Source organism: Medicago sativa, chromosome 8 (assembly GCF_051527215.1).
Source record: "Medicago sativa cultivar Bolivia chromosome 8, Bolivia_mono, whole genome shotgun sequence".
NCBI classification, from domain to species: domain Eukaryota; kingdom Viridiplantae; phylum Streptophyta; class Magnoliopsida; order Fabales; family Fabaceae; genus Medicago; species Medicago sativa.
The window spans coordinates 10,749,697-10,755,023 of record NC_140756.1 but is presented as its reverse complement, the minus strand read 5'-3'; the positions used below and the strand labels follow the sequence as shown (position 1 = coordinate 10,755,023).

Below are 5,327 nucleotides of genomic sequence, written 5' to 3'. Positions count from 1 at the left end.
TAAGTGCAATTTTTCCCCCTCTATTTTGACTGAATCGGAATTTTACCCCCCTATTTTAAAACTCTGAATTTTACCCCCCCCCCCCAAATTTAATGTTTGTCGGAATTTTGGCCCCCCCTATTTTAAAAATCTGAATTGTACCCCTCCAAATTAATATTTTCCAGGAGTTGGCTGAGGTGGCTGTGCTGATGTGGCTTAAATAATACTAAAACTGTGCTGATGTGGCTTAAATAATACTAAAATAAATATTCACCCATTTAAATTATTTATATTATATATTCTGAATTAAAAAAAGAAAAAAATTAATAAAAAAAATGTAACTTAAAATAATAATAATAATAATAATAATCATTTTCCTTATAACAATCCAAAACGCTACCAAAAAAGTGGATCTCACTACCAAAACCCAAACAACCGTGTTCCCTTTCTCCTTCCCTTCATGTGATGCCCTGACCTAGCCGTTCCTAACCATCGTCGTTCCCGCTTCGTCATCACCGTTCCACTTTGACAGCGTTGTCTCTGTTCTCAATCTTCATCGCTCTCCCTCTTTCTGTCGCCGCCGTTCACTGAAAATGGTGAATCACGAAGTAATGATTCTTGGTTCAAGTTCAATGACGAAATTGAGGTATGTCTTTCTCATAACTGTTGCTGTTCTGTGTCGTGTAACTTGACATAGTTCCTTCGTTGATTTTGGAACTGATATGGAACTTTCTCATAATGGATCTGTGTTTCTTTAATTTAATATTCAAAGAAAGCAATTAAATAATGTAAATTTAATATTCCAAGAAAGCAATTGAATAATGTAGATCTGTGTTTCCTTGGGGTGATTTAATATTCAAAAAGCAATTAAATTTTGAGACTAATCTGATTAAAAAATTGAGGTGTGAGTATTGAAATAAAATGTTTAATATCCAAATAAAATGTATCTTATTATTGTCTTGTGTTGGTTTACTATGGGAATATTTATTGTCTTTTAGGGCTTGTGAAGATACAGAAAATGATGATGAGTTGGACAAGGAAGACATGGAGGAAGAAGATGATGATTGTATTGCAAGTGAAGAGGAAGACGACGATGATGAAGATGATAGTTACTTTGATGATAGTGGAGTGGATGAGTGTGTTGATTTGAGTGTTATTTTTCCACCTGAAACATTTTGCTTGGTTACTAATAATGTAGATGCCAAATCATTGGATACTCCTACAACTGCAGCTGATTTTCAAGATGAGCACTATGAAGATTCCGATGATTTACATACTCCACCAGAGAGTGAAGATGAAGAGCTTGGTAAAAACTATCCAATTTTTAAGTTGGGTGAAGGGAATGCCCATGTTAAGTTTGAAATGGGTTTGAAGTTCAACAATAAAAAGCAAGCAAAGGATGCAGTTGAAGAGTATGCATTGGAGACTAGGAAAAATCTGCGCCTCACAAAAAATGAAAAAGAATACTTGGTTGTAAAGTGTATGACTGATTGCCCTTTTCATTTGAGGATTAGTAAGAGGAGTGCAAATGATTTTTGGCAGGTTGTAAGCTTCATTGATGATCATACGTGCCGTTGGACACCTAGAACTAGAAACAGACAAGCCAAGCCAAATTTGCTTGCTAAAAGATTTTTGAGTACACTCCGACATTCACCTGAAATGAAAGTGAAAGCGTTGAAGAGGTTGGCTGCTGAGCAATGGAGTGTGAAGTTGTCACATGATCAAGTACATAAGGCCAAGTTAATGGCACTAGAAATCATTCAAGGAGCTGGTCGTGACCAATACTTATATCTAAGGAGCTATGCGGAGGAGTTGAGAAGGTCCAATCCCAATAGTACTGTTATTATTAAGTGTGATATGGCTGATGTGGGTCCTATTTTCCAGAGAATTTATGTATGTCTAGAGGCATGTAAGGCAGCCTTTGCACACACATGTAGGCCTCTCATTGGGTTAGATGCTTGCTTTTTGAAAGGAGAACATGGAGGACAATTGATGGCAGCTGTTGGTAAAGACGCAAACAATCAAATGTTTCCCATTGCTTATGTCATTGTAGAAGCAGAAACAAAAGATTCATGGGAGTGGTTTCTGAATCTATTACTTGAAGATCTACAAACTATACAACACAAGCAATATGCATTCATCTCAGATGAGCAGAAGGTATAACTTACATGTGTCATTGTTAATATTTTAATATGCATAATGTTCTCTATTTTTTTGTAATATTTGTTTACCATTGGCAATTATCTTAGGGTTTGGTTCCGACAATTCAAAACCTTGGTAGTCATGTAGAGCATAGGCTATGTGTGAAACACCTTTATGCTAATTTTAAGAAAAGATATCCTGGATTGGATTTAAAGGAAGTGTTTTGGATGGCAGCAAGGGCTACAACTGTTCCAGCATAGGAGAGAGCAATGAATCGAATGAAATTAATTAACGACAAAGCTTGGGAATACATGAATAAGAATTGGGCACCTGCAATGTGGACTAAATCTCATTTCAAGATGGATACACAATCAGACTTACAAGTTAACAACATGTGTGAGGGATTTAACCGGGCAATATTGGAGTATAAAGATAAACACATCATCACTCTTCTAGAAGGAATTAAGCACTACCTCACAAAAACAATTGGAGCCCAGAAGGATCTCATGCAAAGATATAGAGGGAGAATATGTCCTATAATCCAACTACAACTTGAAAAAGCAAAGAGGGTAGCTGATGGATGGGAACCATTTTGGCATTTTGATGATGATGATGCCATATTTAGCGTGACAAATGGAACTGACACATATATTGTGAATTTAGCCCAAAAAACATGTGATTGTAGGAAATGGGGTTTAACAGGCATCCCATGTTGCCATGCTATTGCATGCATGTTGTATCACAAAAAAGAACCTGAAGATTTTGTTTCCTGGTATTATAGGTAATAAATTTAGTTTGGATTTGTATCATTAATATTTTACTTCTTATATGTATTATTGATGAGCACATTTTGTTTCAGGAAGAGTACTTTCATGGCTACTTATTCTCACATCATTTTGCCAACAAATGGTCCCCAACTATGGCCTATATCAACAACAGAGCCAATCAACCCACCAGCTGAGAGAAGAACTATAGGTCGGCCCAAAAAGAATAGAAACAAGGCTAATGATGAGCCGAAAAATCCACATCTATTACCTAGAGATTTACCAACAGTGAAATGTACAAAATGTAAAAAGATGGGTCATAATAGGAGGACATGTGGAGGAAATCGAGTGCTCCCAAAAGGTGGAAATAAGGTGCTGATTGAATTTTTGTTTTTATCTTGTATTTATGTTTTTATCTTGTAATTCTGTTATGAATATTTTGTCTTGGGATTCAATTTTTGATAGAAACAAAAGAAGGGAAAAAAGTCTGATACAAAAGGAGCAAATGGTGCTAGTGGGTCTGGAGCTAGTGGTTTTGGTGCAACATTCAGCTGTTATGCTTGTTTAATTAGGGGACTGTTTTATGATTCAGCTGTTAGACATATATTATTGCAACATTCAGCTGTTAGACATATATTACTGTTTTTCCATGTAATTTTAATGGAATTTTATCTTTCATGTGATGTTGTTTTTCCATGTATTTATTTTTTGTAATTCCTACATTTTATCTTTATTTTCTAGTTTTTTTAGAATTTTTTTCTGCATTTTAAGGTATTTTTTTAAAAAAATTTCGTTTTTTTAAAAATTAATTTATTTTTTGTAATTAACAATTATTTAATTTAAATAATTAATTAGGTGGATAATAAGATAATATTTTAAAAGCCACATCACCACTGCCACATCAGCCAACATGCACTCAAATGTGGTGGGGGGGCAAAATTCCGAAAAACTTCAAATTGAGGGGGTAAATTTCCGAGTTTTAAAATAGGGGGGTAAATTTCCGATTCAGTCAAAATAGGGGGGGGGGGGGGGGCAAAACTACACTTAAGCCAAAAAAAAAGACCATGATAAAAGAAATTGGGGGTTCCTTCAAAAAAAAAATGGGGGTAAGTACGTTATTGTTTCACTGTAGCATATCATTGGTCATGTCTAAGTATATCATGAATACAATTTTTTTAATTTATAAATTTCAACCATTCAATTTATTCAAAATCTTTATATCTTGGCATGTCTTCGTTATTGCCTTAGGGATGCCCTCTCTGTGCTTGTATGTGGAGATCTTTGGGATACAATGGTATTGTGTTATTTTAGGATTTAAACACTCACTCGTGGTTCAAAAAAGGCCTATGTCTCTCAGATTATTTGATTTTTGTAGCAGGTATCTGGTGTATTTGGAAAGTGTGGAACACAGTGTGCCTTGATAATGAGCAGGTTAGCGATCATCAATTGCGGCACAATGTTGGGAGCTATCTTATGTCTCTCGACGCCCTTGGGTGGAGGACTTGTCTCACGCACACAACAACGTTGAACTTCTTGGCACCCCTCCTATATGGAGGCTACAATTCTCAATGTTGATGGGAGCAGTTTCATGTTCAAGCTTTGGTGGTGTTCTTCGCAGTCCAGACGATACTTGGTTTTGCGGATTTTCAAGATTTATTGGGATTTCAAATAACTTGCATGCGAAACTTTTTGCGATCATGCATGGTTTGAAGTTGACAAGGGATAGAGGACACTGAAATGTGATTTGTTACTCTGATTTCCAACATGCTATAAATTAAATTCAAGCTCCTCTCAATGCTTGACATGTTTATTCGACTATCATTAGAAATGTTAAGGATCTCCTTAATCTCCCATGGAATGTGTAGTTGAGCCACACCCTTCGAGAGGTAAACAAGGGTGCATATTGCTTGGCTAAGCCTGGTGCTATTCATGATTCTTCTTGGTGTAGCTTGGTGAACCTCATCTTGTGCTTGGAAGATTTACTTCTTGTTGATGCTTCTAGAGTGCATTTCTTAAGGTTGTAACCTAGTTTCTTTTTCTTTCTGCAACTAGTAATAAAAGACTAATAGTAACAAAAGATTTATAGAAAGCAAAAGTAAAAGACAATGACGCACAATCTTTGCTAACACAGTTTGGTCAATGGGCCTACCTCTGCGACTATAGAGCAGTTATAGTTTTGTTTGTATTGTTGTGATGAATTAGGGTTTTAGTGTTACAGACAATGTATATAGTAATACAACTACGATTCAGTTTACAATAATATCCCTAAACCGTACTTCCTCCTCCCTTCTTCAGTGTCTTATATTTTGAGCCATACTTTAACTTGTGTGTGTGACTAATCTCCATCGAAGAACTTGTGGAGCACACAAGTGGATTCTCCCATTCCAACCTAAATATTTTCATATGCAAAAGTTAAGAATCGAACTCATGACTGCCTGCTTA

At 35.9% G+C, this 5,327-nt stretch overlaps 1 pseudogene across 1 annotated transcript; it reads left to right on the top strand.

The window, feature by feature from the left end:
- Nucleotides 1-382: 382 nt before the first annotated feature.
- Nucleotides 383-3,625, top strand: LOC146896865 (uncharacterized; annotated as a pseudogene). The gene is made up of 5 exons (XR_015022335.1): nt 383-625; nt 978-2,136; nt 2,229-2,902; nt 2,981-3,257; nt 3,351-3,625. The product of XR_015022335.1 is annotated as an uncharacterized LOC146896865 (transcript).
- The last annotated feature ends 1,702 nt before the right edge of the window (nt 3,626-5,327 follow it).